Raw genomic sequence first — 17,936 nt, forward strand, 5'->3', positions numbered from 1 at the left:
ACAAACTGCTACTGCTCGTTTGCATGACATAATACACTAGCTGCGCATCACTTATCTTAATTAATCTCACTGTTGTACCGGTTGTACTCTTGCTTATTTACAAAGTTCGACAACTCTGTAGGAAGCGCCGATGCGACTGCACGCTGGGAAACACTTGGTAGCCTGGTTGCTGATATGGCGTAGGACCGGCGCTTCTCGGTAATCGTTCCTTTCTCCGATAAGAAGAGTAGCTCATTTTGAATCAGTTTACGCAGAAACATATTCGGTTACCATTCGCATTCATTGAAGCGGCCTTATTTTTCACCCAGAAGCGGCGGCAGCGATTGTTGCCAGCTGCCGAAAGCACTGAGCGGCAGTCTGAGTTCCACCGGCGCTTCCCGTTCAGCGCATGCGCGTCCTGTAAAGGAACCGACAGTCGATTTCCGATCACTTTTGGTAAAACTACACTCGCTGTCCATTTGGGTTCGCTGAAACTAGAGAATTCGCTCTCCAGAATCGCCGAAATTCAGTACACATACCCTGTGGACTCATCAGGCCTACCTCGGAAGGGGGTCGTCATCTGCAAAGCGGGAGTAGCTGTTCAAGTGTGCGCATTATTTTTATTTGCATATGAATTAAAACATGGTTTCATTAAAAGGCGCTACCAAGGAAATGAAACGGAGGTTTTTAATTCCCCAAACAAAATTTCTGAATGTCGGAGCACTGCTGTTCAGGCTACGCACTCGCCTTGCCAGACCAAGTGGAGTTAGCCCAGCAAACTCACTACGAGGAAAGTATGTTCTGAAGCGAGTGTCACTGAAGCTCATCGTGTGCCAGTGCGCAAATGACACGTTAAGCGAATGCCACTTCCCACGAAACACAAAACGTCTTACAAACTTCTCGGAACAGCTCCAAATGACTACAAACGTCTTGCGCTGCGTTCAAACGTCTCATAGATGTCGACAAGAAGTTTACTCTGCGACGTCTCTTATACATCTGCAGTAAGACGTTTGCTGTGAAACTTCTGTGAAACATTTGTAGTGAGATGTTTTCTAGACGTTTCTAACACGTAGAACTTAAGACCACGTCAAGGAGACGCGCTATAGGAATCAGCAGAGAGTTGCCGCCGTGGATTAAACATGCTGTAAATCACGGCACATAAATTAGATGGTTGTCCTGCTTGACATTTCGAAGAGCAGGCGCGCCGGTGCAAAGACCGCTCTTTGTACTCGAACAATGACAGCGCGTTTTCTCCTACGGAGCCCGAATCACGTTCCACATCGAGTACAGCTAACCCGCCACTCGTAAGGCTGAATTTAAGTAACATATAATTTTCCTGAAAGCCGACGGTAGTTACGCAAGTAAAAAAATTTTCCTTCATGTTGCAAACGCCTCTGTTACGCCTCGGCTAGCCGGCGGCAGCACGCGGATTGTCAGGCGCCCGCCGCCTTCGCTGAGCTCACTTGTGCGCAATCTTTTCATGGCCTCCGAGATTACCCGCTGCGATCGTCTCGGGGGGGCGAATCTTGGAGGCAGTAATCTTTCTTGAGTCACGCCGCAGCTTGGTGCTTGGTGTCGCTCTGTATGCTGGCGATGCAAGCTAGTTTTCCAAAGTGGTTTTAACCGTTTCAAGCACAAATAAATCTTCATGGAAGCTGAAAGTGCTTAGTTTAACATTAAAGTATGAGATTCAGTTTGTTTTTTTTTGGTTCTTTGAAGGTTTGTTTATATTTACGTTTAGAAATTTAGTACTTCATTTGGCCATTTGGCGTTTCAGACGCTAGCGAAAGCTACGCGCGCGAAGTGGATGCTTCGTAGGTTGCACATTTCGCTGCGGTCTATTTTGCTCGCTGCTTGGCATTTCATGCCGCTGCAGTTTGCAGTTTCCCCTTTTTCTGCGGTACCGTCTACTACCAGTGTTGCACTGAGATGTGAGCCTCGTTTTCCGCAAAAGTGTGTAACCTTCCATTTCTCTTGTGTGGTGAAAGTCTCGGCCTTGCTGTAGGAAAGCCACTATCGCGCCTGATTGAACGGCCGGCTAGTGTGTCACTCCTTTAGTTTATAAATCACAAAACAGTATCAGCCAGTGTTCTACATACCAAAGTGCAGCGTTGAATGCATTAAAACAGGGCATTTGCATGTATTTGAGCTTTTGTTAAGTGGATACAGCTAGGCTGCTCTCGCATGCGAGTTGCTTTCTTTACCAAGGCGGTGACAAAGTGAACGTGACAAAGCTTCAAACCAACCAGCTTTGTTTAAGCGTAGGTTGATAAGACGCGAATTTTTTCCTACATAATGATTAAAATTCTTGCTAAAGACTCTCTTCTGGCCACCTGTGTGCTCCAATTCTCCTTGCTGTGATTGCCGTCAGTGAAACTCGCGTTAAAAAGGCTTTCGTTATCTTAACTGCGGAAAGGACTCTGCAGTATTAATTATCACGAAGTAAACATGAGGCCCGTCGTGACGGCTGTGTGGCATTGTCGTTCGGCTGCTGATCCCAAGGTCGGAAGTTTTTCGATGCCGGCCGCGGCGGCCGTATGTCGATGGAGTCGAAATACAAAAACGTCCGCGTACTGTGCGAAGTCAGCATATCTTAAAGAACCGCTGGTGGTCCAAATTAACCCGGCGACTTCCACTACGGCGTACCTCAAAGTCAATTTGTCGCTTCGGTACGGTAAACCCCACAATTTACAAGTGATCATGAAGTGGAAGTTGTATCGATTTCATGACATTCAATGACTGCATGCGTAAACTAAGCAAACCACTGAAGCAAGACAGTTGCTGACTGTTTTTGTTGCAGGTCATGATGAAAATATGGGAGAATACTTTGTAGAAAAACTGTGATTGCCTAATTTTAGTTCATTTGTGCGGAACTGCCCTGAGCTATTTCTTCTGCTATGTGGCCTTTTGTATGCCTAGCTGCTGCAAGCTTTGTGATTTGCCTGAGGTCTGTGGTTGGTTATTCGCCCATAGTATTAAAATGAAACGAGAGAATCTTGACAATCCGGGTGTGTTACTGCACTGACTTGTCAAGCTTTTGTTTCATTACGATTGAGAGCCCTGCACTAAGGTAGTTTACTCAGTGGTGCTGCTCTGTATGTGTGCAGGCTGTTTGACTGTGCAGTGAAGTACTACGGCTCTTTGCAGGCATGGCTGCTTTTATTTTTTGGCAAACCATTGCACCGTGCACAGCTGGCGTTGTCCCTGCTTCACTGTGTACATTTCGTTATGGGTGCAGCCTGTTCAACAGTGGTTTTCAGAGGTCCTCCTTGCCTGCTGAACTCCTCAAGTTTTGGAAAGCACTCTTTGCAGCTGACACTTTTTCTTTCACTTCATGATTTCTTGTATAGGTGTAGGCTGTTTGCTAATCATTCCACAAGCCCCATTATTTGTTTGTCCTTTAGAACTCCAACTGTTGGCCGGAGGAGCAAGGACCTGGTCTAGTTTCACGCAAATTAATCGCAGCACCTTGTACTTGGTTGTTCAGACGACTTGGCCTGGAGATTGTTTCAGTTCTGAGGTGAGCATCTGGACTAATGCTTCTTGTGCAGTGGTGTAAGTAATCTCTTGCCCGCTATTTGAGCTTCATCGTACAGATTAGAATGGGCTTGTTTGGCAATGCAGTGTTAAAAAACTTATACACACGCACTTTTATTTGTCTTATCTTTCAAATGTGCCCCTGTGTGGCTGTCAAAGTAAGGTCCAAGATTTAACCCATCTCTGGTGTATACTGAAGTGATGCAGGTATTACCAGGGCAGCAGAATCTCTGCTGCGTTTTCGTGCGACGGTGCAAGATGTCAACCATCAACCACTTTTGATTCAGCCGCATCTTGCCGGTAAGAGAATGCCTGTTTGCAAGATGCAGCTTAGGAGGTTCTGTGAGTACAGTGTGCATCACAGTAAGGCAGTGCACTTGCTATTGACTGCTTGGCTTTCAGTGTCCATGCACGCTGTTTGAATTTTGCTTCTGTTAAAGGCCTCCACAGTGATTGACTTCTTGAGTTTATGGTGAACCGTAGCACTCTGCTGAAATGCCACTTGTAATGCCATCATATGCATCTATGTTTTTAGCAAGCTTATGTTATTGCCTGTGCCATCACTCCTTGCCATTTCCTGGTCTTATTTGCTTCCGACTCCTCACTGGCCATTCTACATGCACCTGACTGACTGTGCTTTTGGGGAATCTAATATTTTTCACTACTGCAGGCTGCTGAACAGAGCTGGATTTGACTTCCCCTTGTTACCATCTAGTTGGCATCCTCCTTGCAAGAAAAGCGATTTTTGGAACACCTAGCGAGCTCTTCACTGCCATCCACATCACAGCAACAAGGCCCGGTGCCGAATTAATTTTTGATTTAACAATTTGTTGCTGCTCAACACTTTCCCGCCATCCAAGTGCTTACCGTTGTAATGTCAGCCAAACCAGTGAAGCTACCTCCTCCGTGGCTTCTAACATTAATTTCCTGGTGTGTGTGGGGGTGTATGCACTGGATTCAATAAACAGTAACACAGTGACTGAAAAGTGTGCTAGCACATGCATTTATGGTTGATTACTACAGCCATACATCCCTTGAAATGTGGGCTCAGTGTTCAGGTCATTGCAAATCAGCTTTGAGTTCATTTTTGAGTGGTGTATACCAGAAAAATGAGCTATAACATTTTTAAAGCTTTAGAGGGTTTACAGGCAGCACTAAAATCAGTCTTCAAATGCGTAAAATAATCCAGGCACCTTTTTCGGAAAAAAAAGGAACGTCTAAAAAAATTCTAGAAAAGTTCTACCTCAGAAGTTTTCTAGCCGTATACAAGCGTAGCGTTAGCAGAGCTAATAGAGGGCTAGTCAATGTCTTAAGTCTAAAAAACTGCTTAGATGAAACTTCTTTTAGATGTCAAGCTTTTTTACGAAGACATTTTTTAGACGTCTATTAGCGCTTTTTGTGTTCCGTGGGTTGTTGAAAGTGGCACTAAATGCGCCATTGAGGCAGGAGTATAATGCTCTCGCGTTAAAAACTGTTCCAATCCGTGCTAAATCTGGAATACCACATTGCAGTAATGCATGCGTTGTGTGCCGTGTTTTGTAGCAATGTATAGATATCGAGCGGTGTCACTACAGAAAGCTTTATGAATTTGTCTCGTTGCGCTTGCATTTCGTGCTGTCGCCCAGGACGCCTTCCGCGTGAAGTCTTCAAGAGAAACTTCATTTATTGTTCTGGCTTCTGTGGCCAAGTGTTCAAGGGCGTGTGGTGATGGCTTGGCTAGACTACATGCTGGCAATGCTGCTGCATGAAATGAACGTCGCTCTTCAATTCTCGGTCGCTGTTTGCGAAGGGGATCTCGGCGCCTCTTTACCGCGACAGATGCCCCGGCCCGCTGTCGTCTTGTCGTGGCGTCTGTGGCGCCAGGCGAAAGTGCGCCTCTTCGGACGGCTTCTTCCACCTCTGTTCCCATTCATGTCGCAAACTCCGCCTTACTGTGCACCCTAGGCCATCCATTTACTGTTTATGTCTCTTCGCTCAGTTTCTAGTCTTTTCGTCTTGCTTTTCTGCCATGAAGAAGTCGCTTCCCACCACTCAGCATAGAGCGCTAATTTTTGCAAGTATAAATTCCTCCTAGAGACATGCACTGGTGACTTATGGCGATAGTCGAGCTGTTTACAAAGCCACACACTTTTATGGTTGCGCCTTAAAGGTTAGAAACGCGGTGAAACTTAAAATTATCCCACATGTACTTTTTTCGGGTGGCTTCTTGCGTCAAGTCGAAGGTGTAGCCTCGAAATGCATGCCTGTATTAGTACACGCTTGAAAATACTCATGGCCACAAGTGAAGAGCATCGCACAAAAACAAAATATATCAACTCTTCGCATTGATGGAGTGTAGGAAACTATCTCCTCGTTTTCCGTCACTCTTTGATTTTCTGAGTTCTGTTTCTATAATTTTACTTGGTCCATGGGGCAGACAGCGTGCTCACTTATTCCTCAGTCAAGGTTGCCATAAAGGCCATAAAGAACAATACTTCTCTTGCATTCTTGATCACTGATTTTGCGAATATAGTTTTCTCAAAATTCAGCGCATGTTGCCAGCGCGATATTCGCTCAATCGGTCGCATGACACGACGCAGTTATGAAGACGCCCGCTACGTGCGCTTTCGGGGCTCGTGCTTGCGTTCGTGCGTGGTGCGTGGGTGTGTGCAAACGTGTAGCATAACGCGTGTGTAACGAAAGATATGCACAACGTAGCACAACGTAGGGACGTAGCACAATGTATATTGCCGCGAATCTTTGTAGCGTTTGTTTGTAGTGTTTGTTTGTTCATGCTTCAAGGCTGCCGGCACGCCGCTTTATCGCTTCGTTTGTGACGCAAGACGCGCCTAGATGTATCTCGATTGATCGCATCCAGGCGGAGCCGATTCTACGCCCGAATGTTCTAGTAACTTTCCAGCACGGCTGACACCGGCAATGATTCTGTTCGATGACCGCCGAGCACGCTTGTTGCTACGCCGGTGCCGAGTGATTCAGTTCCTTGCGGGCGCAAGTCAGCCCAAATAAAGAGTTCCGTTTCGAAGACATTCTCGCTGTTTTCCTGTTTGCCCTACTGCAGTCACCACTACGTGACATCTGGTGGAGGTGCTAACGAATGTCCCGGTCGCCCTCACACCCTGGGAGACGTCAAAGCAGCCCGAGCTGTCTCGAAGAAGATCCCGAGAAAGCCGCAGAAGTCGTCCCAACCGAAGGCGAAGGGCGAAGCAGCCGTCGTCTCTACAGGCGTCCACTAGAATTCGGACTGCTACCGGACCACACGCGAGCGATGAACGACCCCTCAATTTCGACGTCAGCCATGGCTACGACACCAGCCCCTATTATTTTACACCAGCCCCGACTGCCGCCAACGTTCAACGCTTCACCGGGCGAGGATCCCGAAGAATGGCTGGAACAGTTCGAGCGTGTCGCCGTGTTCAACAGTTGGGACGACCAGACCAAACTGAGCCATGTTTTCTTCGCCTTGGAAGGACCCGCGAGAGTTTGGTTCGAAAACCGCGAAGCTTCTCTAGCGACGTGGGAATTATTCAGGCCGGAGTTCCTGAAGGCCATCACGAGCAACATCAGGAAAGAAAGAGCTCAGCTCCTTCTACAATCACGCATACCACACCCGAATGAGACTAACCGCGTACGTAGAAGACATGAAGCGCCTTTTTCGACGGGTCGATCCTGACATGACAGAATTTGATGCGTGATGCTAAACAGGCACTTTTCGGCGCTCTCACCCGAAATCCACCGACGACGGTCGCGGAATTCACCACTGAAGCAGTCGCCATTGAGATAACCTTGCAAGCACGAGCCCGTCATTTTCCTCGACTGCCCCAAGTGACCTCGACTGCCCTCTCGGATGGCGAAGCATTCGGAGGCAACCTGCGGGATGTTATCGGCGAAATTGTACGGGAAGAGCTGCGTCGCCTACTACCATCTTCCAACCAGCCTCAAGTAGCGACCCTTGAAATCGTACGCGAAGAATTGCAGCATGCGCTTGGCACCCCGTCATCTTCGCCTCCTGCTGAAGCTCCAGCCTTAACCTACGCCGCTGCACTGCGCAGTCCTCAGCCCAACGCAAGAGCCAAAGTCCGCCTCTTCGACGTGAACCAGCTGTTCCCGAACGCCGCGCAAGCCCCAGGAAGTGCGACGCCTGGAGGACTTCCAACGACCGCCCACTGTGCTTACATTGCGGCGAAGCCGGTCATATACTTCGTCCTTGCCCGTACATACGCATCGGCCTGCGAGGTTTCGCCATCGAAGCCCCACGACCATTCCCTGGTCAGCGACCACGGAAAATTGACGACTACCTGCACAGAGGGGAGTACGTGTCGTCAAGCCGTCTGTCCCGCTCGCCGTCGCCGTACACCGCACGTTTTGCATCACCGGGCCGCAGCTACGCCACGGCTGTCCGAGGAAGGTCCCCTAGCCCCCGTAGGGGAAACTAAACAAAGCAACCTGTGGAGGCCAGGTTGCTTGCCGAGGAAACGACGAAGATCCTCCAGCGACCATGCCGTATCAAGACGTCGCACCCACTACGCCGACGCCGCATACAATGACAACCTCGATCACGACGCGAACCACCTTTAAAACGACGCCGTCATCAGGAAAAGCTTCGACCACACGCCCCACCCACAATTCACATACGTACCCGACGAAGCCGCAACCCGACGCCGAAGACTACGTGCAACGCCAGAGCCAGGACATCCGACTTAGAAGTCGTTATCGACGGCCGGAAAGTTACCGCTCTCGTCGGCACAGGAGCTGATTATTCGGTGATGGATGGACCATTCACTGCGCAGCTGAGGAAAGTAACGACCGCTTGGGACGGCCCGCAAATTCGCAACTCAGGGGGCCACCTCATTACGCCATCAGGACGGTGCTCAGCGCGAGTGACTCTCAAGGGACATACCTATCGCGCAACCTTCGTAGTGCTACGGCAATGTTACCGCGAAGTGATCTTGGGCATGGATTTCCTTAATGAGCATCAGGCAATCATCGACCTGCGATCCAAGCTGATCACACTTTCCACGGACGAGGCCATCCCGTCGATGAGGACTCCGGAAATCACGTTGCACTTAGTGTCCAGGAGGAACAAGTGAGTGTCCCACCCCGCTCAAGCGTCATCGTCACCGTAGGCTTTACAGAACCGAATAACACTGAAGCCATTATCGAGGGGAACATGCAGGTGCTTCTCGACCGAGGAATCGGCATCGCAAGAGGCATCGCACATTTCCGCAAAGGACAAGCCGATGTACTGCTGACTAACTTGAGCGAAGAATACCGGCACGTTAACAAAGGAACGGCGATTGCTTTCCTCGACGAAATATCCGGCGTACGAGACTTCTTCGCCCTCTCCGACCAATTCGAAGAAGATTCGCCTGACCAAAAGAACTCGCCCTCTTTCGACATAAACCCAGCCCTGCCCCGGAACAGACCCGACCCGATCCGCTATCTCCTTCGAAGCTACAGTGAGTGTTTTTCGTCATCGCCGAAGGTCCGAGAAACGCCGATTGCCAAACATCACATTACAACCGACCAGCACGCTCGACCACTCCGCCAAAGCCCCCACCGAGTGTCACCACGAGAACGACAAGCCATCCGGGACCAAGTGGAAAAAAATTAAAATGCTTCACGACGACGTCATCCAAGCTTCAACCGGTGCAGCCCCTGGGCTGCACCAGTTGTTCTAGTGAAAAAGAAAGAGAGCACACTTCGATTCTGTGTTGATTACCACCGCTTGAACAACATCACAAAGAAGGACATTTACCCCATCCACCGCATCGGCGGCACACTAGACCTGCTCTACAACGCTAAGTATTTCTCAACGATGGACCTCAAGAGCGGCTACTGGCAAATAGAGGTCCATGAAAGAGATCACGAGAAGACCGCATTCGTCACTCCAGATGGCCTCTTCGAGTTCAAGTTGATGCCGTTTGGTCTCTGTTCCGCACAAGCGACATTTCAGCGAGTAATGGATACAGTGCTGGCAGGCCTGAAGTGGCGGATTTGTCTGGTATATTTAGATGACGTCGTTGTCTTTGCCTCGAACTTTGAGGAGCACCTAAAAAGCCTTCGAACAGTACTATATAGACGCAATCAAATCGTCCGGCCTAACTTTGAAAGCAGAGAAGTGCCACTTTGCCTATGAAACGCTGCTTTTTCTAGGCCACATTGTTAGCAATAAGGGATTACGCCCAGACATGACTAAGCGGAGCGCGCCTCCGGCGCCCCATTTATCTTCTCCTAGCGAGCGCCCTCACGCGGCGGCCTGAGGAGGCCGTGACGTGGTAGCCGCAGCGCCGAGCGCAGGAACGACTACGGCCGAACAGACGAGTTGGGGCCCCTGCTCTCCTTTGGTCGTGACGTCACGCTGTCACGTGAGCGAAGGAACGACCTCCACCGACGGCAGAAAAGTGCTAGCAGTATTGCTTTCGCAATAAAAGACTTCGAACAGTACTAGACGCAATAAAATCGTCCGGCTTTACTTTGAAAGCAGAGAAGTGCCACTTTGCCTATGAAGAGCTGCTGTTTCTAGGCCACATCGTTAGCAAGAGGGAGTACGGCCAGACCCGCAGAAAACCGCTGCTATCGCAATGTTTCCGCCACCGGCCGATAAGAAAGCTGTGCGCAGATTCCTCGGACTGTGCGCATACTGCCGAAGATTTGTGAAGAACTTTTCGCGCATCGCCGAGCCACTGACCCACCTGACAAAGGCAGCCGAGCCATTTAAATGGGAAGTGTCGTGTATAGTGGCTGAATGCGGGCGCGAGAGATGGCACCACCACCCCGTGTGGGGACTGGGGTGAACGCACAGAGCGGCGGGAAACGAGCGCGGGCAATTGCCCGGTGGCCGGCGCCATGGTTGGAGCTACGGCAGTGCAATAAATGTGTGTGTGCTGTTAACAAGGGTCGTCATTTCCTCGGTAACGCGACATGGTGGCAGCGGTGTGTCAACGGTGAAGGGAACACGGAAGACGACCGAGAGGTGAGCGACCACGCAGCCCTTAGTGATTTCGGCAAGGCTAGCGGCCAATTCTATTCTTTACGCCACAACAAATTGATCATAGGTAAAATATGCTACGCTTATTGTGCAGCTACTGACGAAGTATGCGAAATCGGACCAGCCAGTAGTGCAATTACCCCAAAAAGAGACATCACACCACCAGGTTCACCCACCGCACATTCAAGCTCAGCATAGCTATCTCATGATCGAACGCAAACAGACTACATATCGCTTCTTTTCACTAATGTCCGAAGTGTCATCAACAAACGTACATCACTATCGTCACATATCGATGCATGCTCGGCTGATATTGCTGTGCTCACCGAAACTTGGCTCTCAGCAAAAATAAAGAATAGCGAAATACTAGACTGCGAAAAAACATGCAAGTTTTACAGATACGACCGCGATTTCCGAACAGGCGGAGGTGTCCTGATAGCCGTGAGCTCTGCTATCAATTCCTTTGCTATCTCTATGGATTCACCACTAGAAATCGTTTGCATCCATGTTAACTTTCCAAAGGGTGACCTTATCTTTTGCGCTTGTTATAGATCCCCATCCTCACCTACTACTTTTTGCGCCGACCTTCATGATGCCCTGAATAAATTAATTGTTCGACACCCGAAATCACACTTATTCCTACTGGGTGATTTTAACTTCCCAAACATAGTGTGGCGAAACTGTATTCCCTCCCTTAAGCACCCATCCTCCGAGTGCACTAATTTTTTAGACACCTGCGCTGATTTTAATCTAACCCAGCTAATTAACAAACCCACACGTACCACCAGCACATCGTCTAATATTTTAGACCTCTGTTTTACTACAGCTCCAGATTTGGTCTCTCCGCCAACGTGCCTAGAATGACTGAGTGACCACTCACTGCTTCACTTCACAATTAGGAAGAATGTTCGTCCTAAGAAAATAGTTAAGACCATATGTGATTACAATGCCGCCGATACCACGTCCATCACAGCTGAACTAGACTCATTCATTGCCGACTACACTGAGAACTTTTCCGAACTTACTATTGAAGAAAACTGGTCATTGTACAAAAATAAACTGATAGAATTAATAGATAGATACGTACCTAAAATTAGGATTGTCTCAAATACTACCTCTCCGTGGTTTACCAAAACCCTACGCAGCTTATGCAACAAAAAGAAGCGTATTTTTCGTCGCGCTAAAGCATCTAACCTTCCTGAACGCTGGGCAGCATATCATCGCATTCATGCTGAATATTTAATAGCTGTTAAAGATGCTAAACAGAACTTTTTTGACAACACCCTCCCATCACTTCTGCAATCTAATCCGCGTAAATTCTGGAATATTGTTGGGGGCAAAGAAGATAAGGTAATTCAACTAACCCGTTCTGACAATATTTCCATTCCTCCGAACCAGTGTTGTTCCGTTTTAAATGATGTGTTTGCTTCCGTTTTCCAGAAAAGTGCTAATATTTTATCGTCTGTAACTACTTTCTCTTATTTGCCTATGGACCCTATCAGTATTGACTGGGTCGGCGTGCAAAAGTTGGTTGAAAACTTGAAAATGTCTTCTTCGCCCGGTGACGATGCAATCAGCTCTAAAATGCTGAAACTCTCTGAACCCTACTCTTCTATTATGCTTTCAATGTTTTTTTCCCAGTCACTCTGTTCCTCAGTACTTCCAGGCGATTGGAGGGTTGGCAAGGTTGTTCCAGTACCAAAATCAGTTAACACTCATTCTCCCGATAACTATCGTCCTATATCATTCACAAGTATACCATGTAAAATTTTGGAGCATATCTTATACTCTCATCTGATTGATTTCCTTGAGTCTAATTCCTTCTTTTCAGCAGAACAACACGGTTTCAGGAAGACATTTTCATGTGAAACACAGCTTGTATGTTTTACTAATGACCTTTTTGCTTACACTGACTTGAACATTGATGTAGACTGTGTGTTTTTGGACTTCAACGAAAGCTTTTGATACTGTTTCCCACGATCTCCTAATTCTTAAGCTTAGCATGCTTAATATTGACCCTAACGTACTGAATTGGATTAAAATCTTCTTATCGAATCGAACTCAATATGTCTCTGCTAACGGCTGTTCCTCCTCTCACACCTCTGTGACATCCGGTGTACCACAAGGGTCGGTACTGGGACCTCTTCTCTTCCCAATTTACATTAACGATATTCCTGAATGCATCTCTCATTCTTCTATCAGGCTTTTCGCAGACGACTGCGTCATCTATCACAAAATATCTAACCAAACTGATTCTATTTATTTTCAGGATGGTCTCACAAGCGTATCTAACTGGTGTGATCAGTGGTGCATGCGACTAAACGTTAATAAATGTAAAACGATGCATGTGTCACGTCGCGCTAACATCACTGATAACAAGCGTACTTATGTTCTTCACGACATTCCACTTGAATCAGTGAACTCCTACAAATACCTAGGCGTTCATATCTCACGTAACTTATCATGGCATAGACACGTCGAACATGTCGCAAATAACGCCAACAGGACTCTTGGATACTTGCGCCGAAATTTCTCTACCGCGCCTCTGCCGATAAAACTAACCCTTTATAAAACATTAGTACGACCAAAGTTAGAATATGCATCTGCAGTTTGGGATCCTAATATAATCACACTGATAAACACACTAGAATCCATTCAAAATCGTGCAGCACGTTTCATCTTAACTAACTATTCCCGTTACGCCAGCATTACTTCTATGAAAAACACACTTGCCTTACCAGACCTTTCTTCGCGCCGGAAGTGTTTTCGACTATGTCTTTTCCACAGACTGTATCACCATAACCCTCTTTTAAAGGATCATCTTTTTTCGAGCCCTTCATACATTTCATCCCGTTCCAATCATATATTTAAAGTCGGTGTTCCATTTTCGAGATCAAAATTGTGTCATGATTCTTTTATTCCTAAACCAGCGTTGACTAGAACGACCTTCCTCCCTCCATCGCTGCCATTAACGATGTTGAGAACTTCAAGAAAACTGTTTTCTGCCATCATATAACTTGTTTTGTATAACTATGCACTGTATTTTTTTTTTGTTGTACCACTCCTTTCTGTAATGCCTTCTGGCCCTGAAAGTATGTGAAATAAATATATAAATAAATAAATCAGCCTCCAGCATGTCTGACGAGAGAGAAGACGCCACAAAAAGGGCCGCCGCAGCGCAGCATGAAAATGGCGGGAATTTCTTCAATCCCGTCGCCATCGAGCTTCCCGAAAAGTTGGACTTCCGCGACCCAGCGGACTGGAAACGCTGGATTGCAAGGTGGGAACGCTACCGACTCGTCTCTTCACTCCACCTCCGTGACGAAACAACGCAAGTAAACACCTTCTTGTATGCAATGGGGAAGGAAGCTGAAGATATTCTAGCGTCACTGAAGTTGACAGGCGCTGAAATGGCGAACTATGCTACTGTTAAAAGCAAGTTTGAGGAGCATTTCATACCCTGCACGAACATAATTTACGAGAGGGCAAGGTTCAACCGTCGGGTTCAGCAAAGCAGTGAGTCGGTCGAGGCGTTCATTATAGACTTGCACAAACTTGCCGAGACGTGCGAATGCGGCAAACTCAAGGATGAGCTCATTCGTGACCGCCTCGTAGTAGGACTTTTGGACGTTGGGCTTAGCGAGAGGATGCCACTCGATCGCAAGCTTACTCTACAGTCTGCAACAAAAATGGCGCGAAACTCAGAGGTTGTGAAAAGGCAGCAGAACGAGTTGCACGAGACGGCTGAACAAAACGCTGCAGTTGAGGAGCTGCGACGCCCGAAAGGACGACCAAAGAACAAATACGCGCCACAGAAAGCAGCCAAGCCTTCAGGCGGACAGGAAACCGGCCAGAACGTGTGCAAATGGTGCGGAAGTGCACAACAGCACTTCAAGACAGTGCCCGGCATCGGGGAAAGTGTGCAATAACTGTGGAAAAACCGGTCACTTTGCCACAGTGTGTTTGTCTGCACGCCAGCAGTTATCGAGACGGCCATCGACGAGTATTCCTTGGGGAGATCAACAATACCGATGGTCAGGAACCTTGGTTCATCACAGCATTTGTTGATGGAAGTCCCGTCCAGTTTAAGGTCGATACTGGAGCAGATGTTACTGTCATCCCATCCTCATAGTATTGCCACGTATCATTGTAGTGTCCGTTCGTTCGCGCAAGGCCGCAGGAAAGTGGTGTTATCATTTTTGTTCTTGACGCGAGAAGCGACCGGTCTAATCTCGAATTTTCGCAGCCATGAACAGCTGCATCTACGTGTTTCCAGATTACTCTAGATGATCTCGACCTGTTATCTCGAAGTTTCCTTGCCGACTTTAAATTGAACGATGCCGTGAGCAGCGGGCATTCGTAGATCGACGATTGACGAGCACGCTTGTTGCTTACGCCGCCACCGAGTGATTCAGTTCTTTTGCGGGCGCAAGTCAGCCCAAATAAAGAGCTTCGTTTGCAAGTATTTCTGGTGTCTTCCTGACCGTCACTACAACGTGACATCTGGTGGAGGTGCTGGGTAGCCTTCCATGTTCCGGACACCCCCTACAAGTCGTGACGCAAGCCCTCTGAGTCATCTACCGCAGGACCTGAGTCCAGTCCACCGCGCAAACCGATGCCTGCAAGGGGACGCACCTGAGTTCGGGATTCTGCCGAACCCTACCCGGAAGCGAAAGCCAGCAGAAACGTCTACCATGAGCTTGCCCCAGACGACGACTGCAATCAGTCTTCAGCAGCCCCGAGTGCCACCAACCTTCGACGCTTCGCCTGGCGCCGACCCCGAAGAATGGCTGGAACAGTTCGACCGTGTGGCTGTCTTCAACAACTGGGATGATCCTACGAAACTTAGGTACGTCTTCTTCGCCTTGGAGGGACCAGCAAGAATCTGGTTTGAGAATGAGGAAGCTAGCCTCACAAACTGGGAAACCTTCAAGGAGCAGCTTCTGAAGGTCTTCACGAACGTCGTGCGAAAGGAGAGAGCCCAGCAGCTGCTACAGTCTCGCATGCAACATCCAAACGAGACCGTTGCAATGTACACTGAGGAGATGAAGCGTCTCTTCCGGCGTGCCGACGCAGACATGAAAGAAGAAGAAAAAGTAAAGCTTCTTATGCGAGGAGTCAAAGAGAGACTCTTTGCCGGCCTCGTCCGCAACCCACCGAAAACCGTCGCGGAATTTGTAGAAGAGGCATCCACGATGGAAAAAACTCTTGATGCCCGAGCCCGCCAGTATGACCGCCAGCAGCGCGTTTTTTCAGCAAGCTGCCTGGACAACGCTAACAGCAATGACCTGCGGGAGGTTATACGTCAAGTTGTGCGTGAAGAGCTCCGACGATTGCTGCCAACGGGAACGCAGCCGCAGCTTACTTCGCTCACTGACGTCATCCGGGGCGAAGTTCAGCAGGCCTTGGGTGTGACGCCATCATCCACGCAGCCTCTGCAGCCCCCAGTCATGACTTACGCCGCAGCAGTGCGCCGTCCTGCACCTCGACGACGGGACCCAAGCCCCTATCGCTCACAGCAAGCTGCGTTGGACCGCTGCCCTCTCGCCCCAACCCGCCCGTTCTACGAGCGCCGCACACAGACGAGGAAATGCGACGAGTGGAGAACTCCCGACCAGCGCCGTCCACTATGCTTCCACTGTGGCGAAGCCGGTCACGTCCTCCGGCACTGTCCATACAGAAGACTGGGCATCCGAGTGTTTTCTTACGACGCTCCACGACCCCGACCCGGCCAGCGACCAGCCGAAATCGAGAAGTTTTTGCGTCGGGAAGGATGCTCATCGCCGAGCCGCCTATCACGTTCCCCGTCGCCATCTTCACCGCGCTTTGTATCTCCTAGCCGAGGTTACGCGATGCGTGGACGCTCCCCCAGCCCCCGAAGGTTAAATTGAATAAAGCAGCCTCTGGAGGTGAGGTTGCTTCTAAGCGCAAGGACCAAGATTCTCCATCAACGAAAACACAAGACTATGCCTCAACTACGACGACCCCTACGACGACGACGACCCCTACGGCGACGACGACGACCCCTACGACAACGACGACCACTACGACAACGACGACCCCTACGACGACGACGACCCCTACGACGACGACGACCCCTACGATGATGACGATCCCTACGATGACGACGATCCCTACGACGACGACGATCCCTACGACGACGACGATCCCTACGACGACGACGATCCCTACGACGACGACGACAACTACGACTACGACGACAAATACGACAAAAACTACAACACCGACGACGACGACTACGACGACACGGCCAGACTTGAAGCTTTTACCGCTGTTCTTACACCTTATTAGGAACGCTAAAGGACTCTAAGTTCTCGAAGCATTCTCCGCGTTGATTTTCATTTTAAAGCATCGAGACGATGCTTCTTTGGGAGGGGGGTAATGCCACGTATCATTGTAGTGTCCGTTCGTTCGCGCAAGGCCGCAGGAAAGTGGTGTTATCATTTTTGTTCTTGACGCGAGAAGCGACCGGTCTAATCTCGAATGTTCGCAGCCATGAACAGCTGCATCTACGTGTTTCCAGATTACTCTAGATGATCTCGACCTGTTATCTCGAAGTTTCCTTGCCGACTTTAAATTGAACGATGCCGTGAGCAGCGGGCATTCGTAGATCGACGATTGACGAGCACGCTTGTTGCTTACGCCGCCACCGAGTGATTCAGTTCTTTTGCGGGCGCAAGTCAGCCCAAATAAAGAGCTTCGTTTGCAAGTATTTCTGGTGTCTTCCTGACCGCTGGACTGCCGTCACTACAACGTGACAGTATGTGGACAGCCGCATGGAGAAGCTTAAACTGCCAGACAAGAGACTCTTCGGACCAGGCAGAACGCCGATCATGTCAAGAGGAATGTTCAGTGCTACCATTGCTTGGCGAAACAAAGCTCGTCAAAGAGTTTTTGTAGTGGAAGGTCTGCAAACGGCGTTGCTGGGACGACCCGCCATACGTGTTTTAGATGTCCTAGCACACCTGGATGCTGTGGATGCAAACATTCAACAAAGGCCTGCTCAAAATGGTGAGCTACCCGAGGCTAGAGCATAGTTCCGCTCGTTGTTCACTGGGCTAGGGGAAATGAAGACGGCATACGAAGTGACACTCGAGCCAAAGGCTACACCTTGTGCTGTAGCCGTGCCTCGACGAGTGCCAGTTCCTCTCTTGCCCAAAGTAAGAAAAGAACTTGACAGAATGCAGAAGCTGGGGGTCATCAAGCAAGTGGACCACGCAACGGCATGGTGTGCACCGATGGTGATCGCTAAGAAGAAGAACGAGATACGAATCTGCATAGATTACACGCAGCTATACCAGCAGGTGATACGTGAAAGAGTCATCATGCCCACAGTCGAAGAGAACCTGGCAAACCTGGCAAATGCAAAAGTGTTTAGCAAGCTGGATGCAAATGCCGGCTATTGGCAAAC

Source organism: Amblyomma mixtum, chromosome 4 (assembly GCF_055824585.1).
Source record: "Amblyomma mixtum isolate Tamu chromosome 4, ASM5582458v1, whole genome shotgun sequence".
NCBI classification, from domain to species: Eukaryota; Metazoa; Arthropoda; class Arachnida; order Ixodida; family Ixodidae; genus Amblyomma; species Amblyomma mixtum.